This window comes from Lithobates pipiens, unplaced genomic scaffold, assembly GCF_037356315.1.
Source record: "Lithobates pipiens isolate NorthernLeopardFrog02 unplaced genomic scaffold, aLitPip1_a1.2 Scaffold_18, whole genome shotgun sequence".
Classification (NCBI taxonomy): domain Eukaryota; kingdom Metazoa; phylum Chordata; class Amphibia; order Anura; family Ranidae; genus Lithobates; species Lithobates pipiens.
Genome location: NW_027507758.1, coordinates 650866674 through 650883535, shown reverse-complemented (window position 1 = coordinate 650883535; position 16862 = coordinate 650866674).

Below are 16862 nucleotides of genomic sequence, written 5' to 3'. Positions count from 1 at the left end.
AAGTGGGGGGCTCTCTGGGGACCCTCATCTAAGGAGGGGCTCTCTGGAAACCTTGATGTAAGTGGGGGGCTCTCTGGGGACCCTGATGCAAGGGGGAGGCTCTCTGGGGAACCTTGATGTAAGTGTGGGGCTCTCTGGGGACCCTGATACACACACACACACACACGCACGTATATTACTGTATATACATGTGAATGCCCGCCCAAGTGTATATGACTTTCTTTATTACTCTGCTAAGGGCTCTAGCTCCAGATCTTTTGTAGACCTAGCAATGCCCCTGGTCAGGACCAAGTGAACAGAAAGTTTACAGGCAGTCCCCGAGTTACGAACGACTCCTACTTCCGTGCGCTCTCAATGCCGGCTGATTGTACTCCACGCTGGTCCTGGATACCACCAAGCAGCTATCTTGCAGCGCCAGACACATCGTACTGCATGTACTGCATGCCCAGAAGAGCCCCAGATAATATAACTGCATGCCCAGGAGCGCCCAGAACATCCCAAATCCCTGCACAGGCTGGAGTTGCACTTAAAAATGCACTTTTCCGACTAACACACGAACAAACCTACAGTCCTTATTGTGTTCGGGAACTCGGGGACTGCCTGTATTTGGTATCAGGGAGGAAATATAGAAATATCATCGTTATTTACAGGTAGAAAATGTGAACCAAGTCGCAGATTTAAATTTGCTTAAAAAATCTTATTGGAAAAAAGATTTTGAGCTTCGGTAGGATAATAGAGACTTAAGAGGTGAGTGTTTGACCCTCTGGGAAATTTCTAGATGATGGTTATGTGATTCCTCAGAGTCCTGTAATGCCTAAAGTCTGTAATTTACTTAAAGCACAAAATAGCATTATTATTATCGCTTAATGCCTCTCTATCTGGGAACAAAAAAAAAAAAAAAACAGTGGAAGAGCAGTAATCCTAATTAGGCTGACTGGAGATGGGAAAAGAAATACAAATATTTCGGGTTTATCTGTGTTTATTTAATTGCTGAGCCTTCTCATTTATGGCTGATAGCTGGAAATTCCATTCACAGCGGTGTAATTATAGATGCAGAACGGCGTACAGAGGGGCACAGCTAGAATAAAGAAACGTAAATGTAAAGCTTTATATTGTCATTAATGCCTTAAAGTGTATTAAAGTTCAAAACTTATTTATTTTTTTTATTTTTTATTTTTAGCTTTGGATAGAGGAGGGAATGATTACACCCATCAATTTTCACCACTGCATCCCATTGGGGAGAATTCCCCAACACGGCTACAATCACATCAAGTATGGGAGAATTCCCTGTAATTCCTGTCTGAGAACTATTTAGGAAATGAGAGAAAATCTCTCCAAAATTATAAAAAAAAAAAAAAAAAACTCTCTTAGGCCCATTTATCATGGGCATGTGGGTGCAGTAAATCGAGGCCATTAACACACCTCAGCCGCTTGTCAAAACTCAGCAATAACCTACGATGGGCCATATCAAACTCAGCAATGACCAGCCAATGGGCCCTTCCAAACTCAGGAATGACAGTCCGATGGGCCCTTCCAAACTCGACAATGACTGTCTGATTGGCCCATCCAAACTCAGCAATGACCATCCAATGGGCCCATCCAAACTCAGCAATGACTGTCTGAGGGGCTCATCCAAACTTAGCAAACACCATCCGATGGGCCAATTCAAACTCAGCAATGACCATCCAATGGGCCCATCCAAACTCAGGAATGACAGTCCGATGGGCCCTTCCAAACTCAGCAATGACCGCCTGATGGGCCCATCCACACTCAGCAATGACCGTCTGATGGGCCCATCCAAACTTAACAATGACCCGTTCAAACTCAGGAATGACAGTCCGATGGGCCTTTCCAAACTCAGCAATGACCATCCAATGGGCCCATCCAAACTCAGCAATGACTGTCTGATTGGCCCATCCAAACTCAGCAATGACCATCCAATGGGCCCATCCAAACTCAGCAATGACTGTCTGATTGGCCCCTCCAAACTCAGCTTGACCATCCAATGGGCCCATCCAAACTCAGCAATGACAGTCCAATGGGCCGCTCCAAACTCAGCAATGACAGTCCGATGGACCCATCCAAACTCAGCAATGACTGTCTGAGGGGCTCATCCAAACTTAGCAAACACCATCCGATGGGCCAATCCAAACTCAGCAATGACCATCCAATGGGCCCATCCAAACTCAGGAATGACAGTCCGATGGGCCCTTCCAAACTCAGCAATAACCGTCTGATGGGCCTATCCACACTCAGCAATGACCATCCGATGGGCCAATCCAAACTTAGCAATGACCCGTTCAAAATCAGGAATGACAGTCCGATGGGCCTTTCCAAACTCAGCAATGAGTTTTTTGATGGGCCCATCCAGACCCAGGAATGGCAGTCCGATGGGCCCTTCCAAACTCAGCAATGGCCGTCCGATGGGCCTTTCCAAGCTCAGCAATGAGCATTTCGATGGGCCCATCCAAACTTGGCAATGACCATCTGATGGGCTAATTGAAACTCAGCAATGATTGTCCAATGGGCCCATCCAAACTCAGCAATGACTGTCTGAGGGGCTCATCCAAACTTAGCAAACACCATCCGATGGGCCAATCCAAACTCAGCAATGACCATCCAATGGGCCCATCCAAACTCAGGAATGACAGTCCAATGGGCCCTTCCAAACTCAGCAATGACCGTCTGATGGGCCCATCCACATTAAGCAATGACCGTCCGATGGGCCAATCCAAACTTAGCAATGACCCGTTCAAACTCAGGAATGACAGTCCGATGGGCCTTTTCAAACTCAGCAATGAGTATTCGATGGGCCCATCCAGACCCAGGAATGACAGTCCGATGGGCCCTTCCAAACTCAGCAATGGCCGTCCGATGGGCCTTTCCAAGCTCAGCAATGAGCATTTCGATGGGCCCATCCAAACTTGGTAATTATTGTCCGATGGGCCAATCCAAACTCAGCAATTACTATCCGATGGGCTAATCCAAACTCGGCAATTATTATCCGATGGGCCAATCCAAACTCTGCAATGAACATCTGATGGGCCCATCCAAACTCAGCAATGAATGTCCTAGGGTCAAAGCACCCAAATGGTACAGTATTGTGGCTATGATGCTGTGTTTTGTGCCATGGCAAAAAAATAAAAATAGGGATGTCACCTTTGACAAATGATCCTGCCTGCCAAAGTGTTTCATGGAAGTGAATGGGGCTGAACCACAACTGTGATGCAACCACGTCCAAAGTATGCAGTTGTAGTAAAATAAAGAGGGATTTTAAACGCCCTAAGGACAACAAGTGGTTAATTTTGTAAGGCCTCATATTTGCTTTCCCCTGATGCTGGCTGTGCACCCTTTTCCCTGCATTCTGCACGCTGCCTTGCGGCATCACAACTTTTTAGACCCATTTTTTGCAGACTGGTAAAAATTGTAAAAAATTTCAAGGCAAACAAACTTTTTTTATTTATTTCTAGGGATGAGCTTGATGTATTTCTAATACAGTGCAGGCGGTGTACACAGTATAAAATACAGTGTAGTGTGCTGTGAAAAGAATAAACCCCCATCATGTCCGGAAGGCCACCAAGGAGAGGCAGACGCTCACAGGCCACTAAAAGAGGGCAAGCAGCCTCTGTGTCTACGGTGGTAGTCGTGGACATGGTGCATCCTCTGCAGGTGGCCTTGGGGCACGCGTGTCCTTATTTTCTGCTGCTGTCCATGTTATTGAGCCAGAACACGCAGAAGGGTTGGTGGAGTAGATAACAAAACTGTCCTCATCCTCCTCATCTTCTGTCATCCAGGCTCAGAGTAGTTTGCCTTCCAACGCATCTGCCAAAGTGGCCTATTCCACCGGCTCCTTGTCCACAGATACTTCTTCCGTAGCCCCGCCACCATGCACGGAGGAGTCCCCCGAATTTTTTTGACCACAGTGTTGGGTACATGCTGCTGGAGGATGCGCAGCGATTTGAAGGCACCGATGTTGGTTCCCAGGTGGAGGAAGGGAGTAACGTGAGCCTAGAGAGAGGGGATGTCACAGAAGCAAAAGAAACTGGCAGTCATGTGCCCCAAGCTGCAGCATACTGCCAAGTTTGCTCCAGTGACGAGGAGGGAGGGGACGATGAGGTCACTGACCGTACTTGGATGCCTGAGAGAAGAGAGGAGGAAAGTGAGGAGTAGGAGGCACAACACCAACAAGACAGGATGTCCTCCAGGGGTCAGCTTAAGGGCAGCCATCCTATTGCATCACAACCAGTGTTAATTTTGGCAGCAAATTTTGATTTCGTTTTAGTCTTATGCCCTGTACACACGGTCGGAAATTCCGACAGAAAAGGTCAGATCGGATTATATTGTCAGAAAATCCGATCATGCGTGGGCTCTATCAGACTTTTTCTTTCTTAAAAAAACGTGAGAGCAGGATTTCAAATTTTCAGACAAAAAAATCCGATCTGACTTTTTCCGATCGTTTGTAGAGAATTCCGATCAGACAAAGTGCCACGCATGCTCAAATAAAATTACAGCTATTGGCTACTAGCCTCAACGTAGTACCGTCGTAACGAACAAACGCCATCACGTTTCCGAACGATCGGATTTTCCTACAACTTTGTCCGACCGTGTGTATGCAACACCAGTTTAGGACAAAATCCGTCTGAAAAAATCTGACGGACTTTGTAGTCGGAATGTCCGACCGTGTGTACAGGGCATTAGACTTAGGACTAAAATGGCATATTGGTTTTAGTCCCATTTTAGTGTTCTGCAATTGTTTTAGTTTTAATCGTATTTAGTCGCCTAAATCTGGATCAAAGAGTGTGCCTGTCCACAGACTCCATTGATAGGCTCACATTTATAAAAATGAATCAGTCCTGGATCAGCAGCTATCAAGCACCTGATGCTGATGTAACTGATTTAATTTGCTATGGATGTGGGATCCCTTGAAGACTGCCTATGCTGACTATCCTATTCCTTCTCAATCATGATGATGCTAGAGCTTCCAACAATATTTTTGATTTAGTGCACCACCACCACCCAAGGCCCAATTTTTCTGCCGCTGTTTAACAGGGTCATGTAATTACAATTTCTGAAATAATATTTAACGGCAGGGATCGGTCCTGCGCCCATCAAGAGTAACTGTGAGGGGTTACCGTATTCTGCCACCACCAACACCAAAGGCCCAATTTTTCATCAGAGTATATAGTGCAGTAGGTCTAGTACCGTATTTTTCGGACGATAAGGCGCACCGGATTATAAGGCGCACTAGCAACGACCGGCTGATATAATGGATATTTCCATATATAAGGCGCATCGGACTATAAGGCGCACTGGATTATAAGGCGCATTTAATGAAACACAACTCGGATGCGGTACTGTAAGTCAAATTTTATTCAACTCTTTAGCAATAACCATAAAATGGTCTATAACAATAACTCTTAACACTGTTCAATTAAATACAAAACCAGACACTCACTTTTTCACTTTATTCTTCAATAACTCTTAACACTGTTCAGTTACCGGTGAATACCGTACAAAACCAGACACTCACTTTTTCACTTTATTCTTCTCCCGCAAATCCATCAAATTCTTCATCTTCAGTGTCTGAGTTTAACAATTGGGGAATTTCGGCATCAAGCACGCCCGTATCCCTCTCATCATTCTCATCAGTATCCGAGTCAGTCTCGTTGCTGTCATCGGTACCGGTACTTAGCTGTTCAGTGATAATTCCGGACTTCTTGAAAGCTCGGATTACACTGGTGACTGATACCTTCGCCCAGGCATCCACGATCCACTGGCAGATAGTGGCGTAACTCGCCCGGCGTTGCCTCCCTGTGTTGGTGAATGTGTGTTCGCCTTCTGTCATCCAATGCTCCCACGCAGCTCGCAATTTAACTTTAAATGACCTGTTGACACCTATATCTAGTGGCTGCAGTTCTTTGGTTAATCCACCCGGAATGATGGCAAGCACCGAATTAGTTTTCTTCACTTGGGCTTTGACAGTATCTGTCAGATGGGCGCGCATGGAGTCACAGACCAATAGGGATGGAGATTCGTGGAAAAAGCCACCCGGTCTCTTGACGTAAACCTCTCTCAGCCACTCACTCATCTTCTCCTCGTCCATCCAGCCCTTCGGGTTAGCCTTGATGATGATGCCAACCGGAAACTTTTCTTTTGGCAGAGTCTTCCTCTTGAAAATTACCATGGGTGGTAGTTTCTGGCCATTAGCCTGGCAACCGAGAACTACAGTGAAGGATGACTTCTCGTTTCCTGTAGTGCGTATAGATACCGTACTGGTCCCTGTTCTCTCGACAGTACGGTTTACAGGGATATCAAAGGTAAGGGGGACCTCGTCCATGTTGGTGATGTGCTCTGGTCGGATTTTCTGTTCATTGATCTTGTTCTTGCAGTAGGTATGGAAAATGGCCAGCTTTTCTTCGTAATCCTTTGGCAGTTGCTGTGACATAGTGGTTCTTGTGCGGATAGAGAGATTCCGCCTTTTCATGAAACGGAAGCACCAAGAGGGACCTCCTCGAAAGTCGTTGATCTCCATGTCGCGTGCGATCGCTGTTGCTTTGAGTCGAATAGAGACAGTAGAGACACTTCTACCTGCGGTTCTCTGTTCAATAACCCACTGTTCAATTTTGTCCTCCAACTGTGGCCATCTTGCTTTGTTTCCTCGGAAACTCAGTTTGGTCTTCTTTACCTGGCGCAGGGCATCTTCTTGCTTCCTCCACTTCCGTACCATTGATTCATTAATGTTGAATTCTCTCGCAGCTACTCTATTTCCATGCTCTACTGCATGACTGATAGCCTTCAGTTTGAAATCCGCTTCGTAAGCATGTCTCTTAACAGGAGCCATTTTTGGGGCAGCGGGTATACCGTAGAAAATGAACGAATGAATGCGCACACCTCCTGACTAAGATGGCCGTAATGCTCACGAAGCTGCACTGCTTGGATTGGGCATTACGGCCATCTTAGTCAGGAGGTGTGCGCATTCATTCGTTCATTTTCTACGGTATACCCGCTGCCCCAAAAATGGCTCCTGTTAAGAGACATGCTTACGAAGCGGATTTCAAACTCATCGCTATCAGTCACGCAGTAGAACAACCTGAGAGAGGTTTACGGTACGTCAGTTTACGGTAAGAGACCGGGTGGCTTTTTCCACGAATCTCCATCCCTATTGATCTGTGACTCCATGCGCGCCCATCTGACAGATACTGTTAAAGCCCAAGTGAAGAAAACGAATTTGGTGCTTGCCATCATTCCGGGTGCATTAACCAAAGAACTCCAGCGATGTCAACAGGTCATATATAAGGCGCACCGGATTATAAGGCGCACGGTCGATTTTGTGAGAAAATTTAGGCTTTTACGTGCGCCTTATAGTCCGAAAAATACGGTATATATACTGCAGTTGAGAGTATATAGTGCAGTCTGTATAGTATAAAGCATGCAGTTCAGAGTATATAGTGCAGTCAGTGTAGTATATATAATACAGTGCAGGGTATATAGTACAGTCAGTGTAGTATATATAATACAGTGCAGGATATATAGTGCAGTGTACAATATATAATCTAGTGTATTGAAGTGGCTAAGGGGAACCCTATGACAGAATTAAGAAAAAAAGAGGCATGTGTTCCCCCGTCCATACCAGGCCTTTTGGATCTGGTATGGATTTTGGGGGAGGACCCCTACACCATTGTTTTTTAAACTTTGGTATGGAGTTCCCCTTAATATCGGTATGGACTGGGGGGGGGGGGGGGGCCCGCGCTGTTTTTTTCAATTATTTTTTATGTATATTGCTGGGGTCCTGCAATACATTACAGCCATGAGCAGTTTTAAATTAAACTTTTTCCTTTAGAAATGTCATTTTGCTGTGGGATTGTTATAAACATGGGGAAAATGCGCCACTTTACAGGCAGATTAAGGGGACCCCCCAGGCATGATACTTAAAGGAATATTTCATTTTTATTGCTTCACTGCATTGATACATGTCCCCTGGGGCATGACCCGAGCCCCACAAACTTTTTTTTATGGTAATAACTTGCATATAAGCCTTTAAAATTAGCATTTTTCATTTTTCATGCTCATGTCCCATAGACTTTAACGGTGTTTGCACAAATTTTTTGTCTGTTCGCAAGTCCTGGTGCGAACCGAACCGGAGGGTCATCCCTATTTATTTCTACGGACAGGCCCTTCCACAACTCATCTGCATGGAGTATAAACTGCGAATACAGTCATGTGTTGCAGACAGCCCTGCGAAGAATTAACAGAGACAAAAAGTAATTTTCTGTTTTCTTCGGAAGGTAATAATAAAGTTAGAGGTGCTAAAATATTCAGCCTTGTCTCAGTCACAGGACTCTTTATCTATTCATGTTCTCCACCGCCGGGTCTCTTCAGCTGAACCGCATTTTCCCAACGCTGGCCTGTCACATTGACTGCTATTATTTATGAGGCTGAGGCTGGCGGAACTCCGACATTTTATCATGTGGCAGCAGATCATGTGCAGAGATTTTATTTTATATTTAGTTCTTGCAACAATGTAACAAATGTAACAAGATGAATCCTAAATGTATCCACTACATAAGATTCTCCAGGCTGTAAATATGAGGAAAGGTTTAAAGTGTTACTAAACCCAGTAATATTAAAATAATTGTTCACCCCCCCCCCCCCCCCCCCCCCCACACACACACACACACACACACACACACACACACACACACACACACACACACACACACACACACACACACACACACACACACACACACACACACACACACACACACACACACACACAGTTCCCACAGCTTATAAATCTTATTTTTTACATTAAAATGCTGCCACCATATACCTTTTTCGCTGATCTGTGTACCACCATCACGTGATAAACTGCAGGGTCTGCCTGAGTGTTCAGGTAGGAGGAGATTTCCACTACAGCCTGTGTCCTCATGCTGTTATGAGAGGCGGTTCATCCATCAATCAAGATGTGACATCCAACCCACTGTGTTCTTTCTTAGGTACTGGGCTTGGAGGAGGAGGAGGAGGGAGGGACTGGGCTGTCATTTAAGATCTGTATGCACGCCCACATGTCTGATGTCAATATCACGTGACTGTCAGAAATCATGAAATCAGACCGAGACAGAAGTACAGTTAAATCACACTTGTTTAATAATAAAAGTAAAAAGAACAAACGTAGTCAAAACATAGGCAAAGTTCTGGAACCTGAACGGATATTCAGCCAAGCCAGAAGTCAGGGATCAATGTAGTGGAACAGCAAGCAGGATCTGGAGCCAACGTCAGCAAAGCAAGTCTTGAACAGGATTGCAGGAGATAGTCTCTGTGATGTTGACCAAGGTGAAGGCAGAGATTCTCTGGGCTGGACGGCTTAAGTAGGCAGGACTGATGAGCAGGATATCATCAACAGGTGAGTAACTGTGGAGAGAGATAGGAGCTGGCAATTAGTCGACAGCTGAGTGGCCAGCTCAGAGAAGGAAGGGCTGAGCTCAGCCCTGGCAGTGACCTGAAAAGCTCAGCTCAACAAGGAAATGCTCTCTCCTGCAATGAAGACCAAAGTGAGCATATGCAGCTTTACTACCCTCACTGTGTCTTATCTGGCCTTGCCAAGAGAGTAGACATGTGCAATTAGTTTTGTTCAGAATTCGTTTTTTTATCGAATTTCGACAAATTTTTTTAATTTGGAAACATCCAAATTAATGAAAACCTGTTTAACAAATTTTTCAGAATATTCGAATATTCTAAAATATGCAAATTCGTAAATTCAAAAATTGGTAAATTCGTACATTTGAAAATTCAAAAATCTGAAATAATAGCTAACTATTAAAATTATAGGTATTGGAATTTCCTTTCAAATTTGGCAGTTAGTGAACATAGCAAATACAAATTTATCCGTAGTTACGATTTATAAAAAATTATGAAAAATAACGAATGCCGTATCTAAACGAATGAGACGTAACAAATTAATAATAATAAATAACAATAATAATAAAAATAACACCTTTTTCATTATTTTATATTATTAATTGGTTCTGTTCAATTTGTTTAGATGCGGCATTCAGTTATTTCGGATTATTCGTAACTTTGGATAAATTTGTATTCGTTACGTTCACTAACAGCCAAATTTAAAGAGGAAGTAAACCCTGATGGGTTTACTTCCTCTTTCATTCCCTGCAAAGGCAAATCATAATGGACTACTATAATGGACTACTATTATGTGTCACTTACCTGACACAGGAGCCAGCAAAGTCACTGATGTCCCCTGTAGTCCGGCGCATCCATCTTGTCGGTGGGGTCTCGCAGCTCCGCCGCTGTGATTCGGCGAAGCCGTCACTCCCGCGCATGCGCACGGGAGCCGACACGCGCGGCATCTTCGCCATTGACGATGCCGCACTCAGTGCGCCGCTGTCTTCGGGGAAATATCTCCTAAACCGTATAGATTTAGGAGATATTTCTTGGACCTACAGGTAAGCCTTAATCTAGGCTTACCTGTAGGTCAAAGTGTGTTGTAAGGGTTTACAACCACTTTAAAGGAAATTCCAATACCTATAATTTAATAGTTAGTTATTATTTAGAATTTTCAAATTTTCCTTCTTTTGAATTGTTGGATTTTCTTTCTTATTTCCAATTTTCAAATTTACAATTTTTTAAATTTATGGATTGTGATCATAACGAATGATCCAAAAAAAGAAGAAAAACAAAAATTAATGAAACGCAAGCAAACATTTTTTTCGGCAGTGCCCTTGTCGACCCTGCAGGAGGGGGAGGATCTGTCCATACAGAATTAAAGATCCTTTTTACATACAGAGGATTAACCCCTTAAGTTCCACATCTATCTATCTATCTATCTATCTATCTATCTATCTATCTATCTATCTATCTATCTATCTATCTATCTATCTATCTATCTATATATCTATCTATCTATCTATCTATCAAAAACAGTGTGGTGCAGTCTACTTTTTCTACCGCAGGTGGAACTACAGCGGCATTGCAAAGGGAGAGGAAGTCAAGAGGAACATGGTTTCTCTATGGTTTCCTTGGTCACTGGAGTAGCTATCCAATTGGATGCTAGCACCCCATGTGACTCTGGCGGCCATCTTGGGCCAGGCAGAGTGTGACAGTACCAGTCTAATTTAGCATCTGTCCCAACTCCCTTTTCTTCGCTGGGATACCAGCCCCTGAACCAGCCAGGATTTCTATGGTTAGAACACTGATATTGGACATAACATTGCTGTCACTGGCCTATGGGGTTAATGCTGGTCACTAACGCTACCCCACCCTATTTACTGTTTGTATTATGCATGTTCCAAGCATGAAGACCAGAGGTAGAGTCAGAAAGGGGAAAGTTTCATTCAGGTGTCCTTCCCACTGACAAAGTTGGCTGAGTGCCCAGTTTTTGTTTATATGATTTGGTGAAATGTTTGAATGTTCCTGTGCTTCATGTTATTGGATGTACAGTTTACCCCGCCTTGCGTCTGTTCTTCAATAGAAGTCCAATGCCGCATACACTCGACCGGACTTTCTGGCAGACTAGGTCCGATGGTCTTCTTGATGGACTTTCGGCGGAGTTCCGATGGACTTTCTGAAAGAACGGACTTGGCGACACACGACAGGACTAAGTCTGTTCGAAAGTCTGTTCGTTTTGAACATGATGACGTAAACGGGACTAAACGAGGAAATTCAACAGCCAGTAGCCAATAGCTGCCCTTGCGTCATATTTGGTCTGTCAGACTAGCACACAAATGGTTTTCCTGTTTTTAGTCTGTCGGAATTGAGTCCGTCAGATAGATTTGAAACATGTTCTATTTCTAGGTCCGGCCTGAGTGTTTACTGCCGCCACACCCCAGATGGCTTCTTCACCGGGCTTCAGTCAACAGCGCCGGAATACTAACTGTGGGTGGAGCTTTCCCTTTTGGGTGAAGTTCTACTTTAAGACCCTGGCTCCCGTTCTTGGTGCACATTCTGGGTGTGGTTAGTGTAGAGATAGGTCACTTGCTTGTCAGGGACAATAATTAGCGACAGGGAGAGGTTTGGCCAGCCCGCATTCCGCCCCTCAAGACAAATGCTGTTGCTGCACTCAAAACCTACTGTTCTACACTTCGCTTCAACATCCGTGAATGTGCCCAGTTGGGTTGTCTTCCTGCCAGGTAGTTGTGCTTTAACTTCAATGGAGTTCTGTTACTGCAACTCTGAGTGTTTACTGCCGCCACACCACCCCTATACGTTGGTCCCCTCCCGAAGAGGAAGGACCCCTTACTGGCCCCCTGGGGTGTAAGACTCTTGATAGAGACATGGCACACTCAGGTCCTCCTAGCTAAACAGTCTAGCAGACCCCGATCCATGTGATCAGCCGAAGCTAACCACTGAGTATTAGATGGGAAGTCTTTCTGAAGAGAGACCAATCTAAGGCTGGAGAGGAAGGAACCTAATGGCTGTATAGCCTCCCCCTAGACTTCAGGTTAGGCCCAAAGACCCACACCCTACCATCCTGTGAGTCAAAAGAAAAACACACATATATAATCTAGTGGAGAATGTATAAATATAAAATAATAAAAATTGTGAATGCATGCTAGGTCTTGCAGCCATTTAAAAAAGAAAATATTTGCCCGAGGCCTAGCCCAAGAAGCGATGTAAAGAAAATATCAAGAGATGTTTTGACCAAGTGCTCATTCTCACAGTGGGGTCCCATGCCAATAGTGATTCTAAGAGCCCCTCGGAATCCCCTACACCAGGGAAATATAATCAACCCCCAACTTACCAGATGCACACTCAATTTATTTATTTTTTCCCTTGGGGAAAATCCCTTGAGACCCCCATTATACCAACATGGACCAGCAGAGGTACTATACAGCCAGCTATTCCTTGCAGAAGGCCAGAATGATGATAGAGCCCCCCTACTGGACACTGATAGCAACAGACTACACTACTTGATCTTAGCCAAAAAGCGGAGAAGCAAAATTAGCAGTTGTTTGAAATCCAAGCCACTGGTAGATTATTTTCCTTATGGTGGAATGATTGATTTCAAATAATGTCCCAATTTTCTTTAAAATCCCCTTGTCAAACTCATAGGTATCCAAAGATCTTCTTTCTGATGGCTTCAGCGAGTTCTTTAGCTCCTTGCATGAATTGTCTGTTTCAATTACCTCTACGCCATCTCAACAGGAATCTAATCAGGGCATTGACTAGGCCAGTCCATAATCCGATAGTTCTTCCTTTAAAGCAATTCCTTGGTGGATTTTCCAGAATGCTTAGGATCGTTATCATGTCAAAAGATCCATTTCTGATTTAACTTCAAATTTTGGCCAGATGGCCTCACGTTCTCCTCAGGTGCACTTTAATATGATGCACAATTCATAATTGACTTGATGCCTGAAAGCTGCTCAGGTAGTTAGTATGAGAGTCTTCTCCTAAAATGCTGTTTTTGGTTTGCTGGATCTGCAGAGTAGAAGGTACGCCAGAGCATGCTGGAAGAGGAAGGTTCTGGGAACAGGACCAGGATCACTCTGGAATGGGAAAGACCTGGGAGTAGAATCAGGGCTCTCTGAAATTAGAGGGTGGTCCCACATGAGAGCAGGTGACATGGGATTCCCCGGGGCATGGAGTGCAGAGATGACATTGGGTATGTGTAAGGGTTAATTCTGCTCAGTTCCTGGACGATCAGTGAGAATCTGTCAGAGCTCTGGAAGCATTCAATATACACAAGACAAAATAGCCGTTTCAAGGAATGCTTAGTTTAATGGTAGTATGGGCTGTACCTTTATACTAAATAGGGACAAAGAAGATTGCACAACTTAAAAGAGGGAGGGAGGGAGGACAGAGTTCATCACATGAGACATAAATCCTATATAAACATGTAGCATGACATCTTAGACATAATTAAACTAGTTCATAGGTCATGGGTAGCTGACAGTTGATTTTGTTTGAAAACATAATTTCACAACCAGTTCTTACCGAAACCCACTTAACCTGTGATCATTGTGACAAACAAGACCCTAAAAAAAAAAGATATTCATCTGTCGGCAATTTATAAAATGTTTCAGTCTTGTGAACTCTTTCTCAACCTTCAATCCCCTCTTAAATCACAAAGTGATTTCACCATGTTCACTTAATATTCTCTGTGTGGGATCCTTTTATTGCATTGTGTGATTACAGATACATTGAATAAGCTTGAACAATATATATATATAACAAGGACAAAAACCAGGCACATTAAAATTAACATTCCAGCCTGACGGAAACCAAGAGAAAATGGAACCAAAAAAATCACCAAAACTTCCTAGTTCCTTAAAGGGGTTCCATTCATCTTTGGCAATATCTCTGGCTTCAGCTTGGAGGTTTGACACCTCCTCTTGGCGTTTATCAATTATATCATAGTAATCGGGTATTTCAATACTGGTATTATGAATACATGTGCAGCACTCATAGTCCTCCGTTACTTCACAGAGTCCAGTCAGGGCAGCACTTATGGATTCAATGGCTAATTCGTGCAAAGCTTTTGACCTTTATTTAAGGAATTTCGGAAGTTAAAACACCAATCTGGAGAATGGCTTCTACCAATTATCGGGAAAGAAATTGTGTTATCCGCATATATGGCCGATATATTGGTTATAGTTACAGGAGGAGTACCATTCAGAAACTGAGTTATGTACGCAGGGATGATTAACAGAGGAATTTGAAGTCTGGCCAATGGTGCTATTTACTACACACCAAGCATTTGCCATGACCTGATTTCTGAGCATAAGAATACTCAGGGCTTTTTTTTCCTCAGACAATAGGTGCAGGAACCCCCTTTTCTGATTCACCCCTTTTCCCTGCCCCCTACCCACCTCCGAGCACCGTCCTTTGGTTCTATCTCCTACCCACTTCCCAGTACCACCCCTTTTAGACAATACAGAACCAAGTATCATTTTGTGGTGCTAAGTTTTTTGTATGGAATTTGGTAATGATATCAAGAAAATCTGTAAAATAGATCCCCTTCAGCCAGCAACAATAGACCCAACCCCTAACAACAAGGAACCACCCACAACAAAATTCCCCCCTCCCAGCAACAATAGGCTCCCGGCAGCATCAACAGATCTCCGCACAGCCAGCATTAATAGGCTTTCTGGCAGCCATCAACAACAGACCCCTCCCCCAATAGTAGATCTCCTTCAGCAACAATTGACCTCCCAGCAACATAAGACCCATCCCTAGCAACAATAGGTCCCCCGCCAGCAACAATAGACCTCCTCAGCAACAATAGACCCCCCCTGCAAAAATAGATCCTCTCCAGCTAGAATAGATCCCCCAGCAGTGAGCATCAATACCCTGCAGCACACCCCGGCACCCCTTGCCATTACATACAGTCAGTCAAGGAGGTGCCGGAACTGCGTTCCCCCACGTTCCCGCTAAAAGAAAAGCCCTGAGAATACTTATTCTGAAGTAGGGGGGTTTGAGTCCTTTGGTCCCTCCACATTGGATTCCCTCCTTTGTCTAGTTACTGTTCCATTAGAAGGGGGGCTGCATATGGCCTCTAGCGCGCCCAAGTCTTCAGGATGATAGATACAGTTAGTGATGATCCATGTGGGCAGAAACACCATCAGTGGCAGCATACAGAGTAGGCACAAGGCTTGCCCAGAAGTCTGTGGTGAGAGAAGTGAAGTCATGTTTTTCAGAGTCTTTATTGGCCGTGTTGCAAATCTCTCTTCGAGGATTTGCATCACCTACTTCACCTCCTTTATCTGTGTCTTTCTTCGGGGTCCTTTGAGGTACTTTCTTTACCCTCTCAGTGTGGATCCAGGCTCCGGATTTTTCCATGAGGACAGCGGTTCTGGTCACTGCGGCTACGCTAGTAGGTGGGCTGAAAGGGTAATCTTGCTTGTTGGTCCGGTTCAGCTGGCGAATTACGACCACATCTCCAGGTTGGAACTTGTGTGTTGGTTCCTGTGAGAGTAATAGAAAAGAAGAGAATCAAGTTTCTACAATATTCTTCCTGTTTTAAACTCAGATCTCCCTGTTGTATCACCAACAGTTTCTTAATCCAGGGCAGGGGAAAAGGTCGACCCATCAGGATCTCAAAAGGGGACAAGTGATTGGTTTTCGAAGGGGTCATTTTTATTTCTGCTAAAACTGCAGGCAGCACAGTTTTCCATTTGGCAAATGTGCCACCCGTAGCCTTCTTTATTTTATCTTTAATCGTTCGGTTCATTCTTTCCACTATACCTGAACTCTGTGGATGATATGGAATATGGAATTTCCACTCTATTTGCAAAGTCTTGTGTTAACATTTCAGCTGTAGCTTTCCATCCTTTATGTCCTATACCCGTGATGGTGAACCCTGGCACCCCAGATGTTTTGGAACTACATTTCCCATGATGCTCCACTACACTGCTGAGTGCATGAGCATCATGGGAAATGTAGTTCCAAAACATCTGGGGTGCCAAGGTTTGCCATCACTGTCCTATACCATGGTACTGTGAGATGAATAAAGGTGCACTTGCTTTTGGTTTGCCCGGTTTCCACTCTTTGGCAATGAGTTCAGCCTCAGGACTCATTGTCAGACCCTATTTATGCCAATAGGCCAGATCTTCTGGTGAAGCCATATCCTGTGGGTCCTGTAAAACCTGTTCCCAGGGCAAAGTTGGGGGCGTAAGGGGGGTATTTGGATAAAAGCTGGTACAGTCAAAGCAGCTGCTTTAGCAGTGGAGTCGGCCAGTGTATGAAATGTCACCAGTACTGCGTTTGTGTTTTACAGTGAATGATTGCTCCCTTACTAGGTAGTGTAATAGCATCAAGGCGGTTGGTGACTAGGGAGGAACAGGAGACGGATTTTCCATCATCGTTAATGTAACCACGCCTCTGCCAAATTACTCCGAAATTGTGTG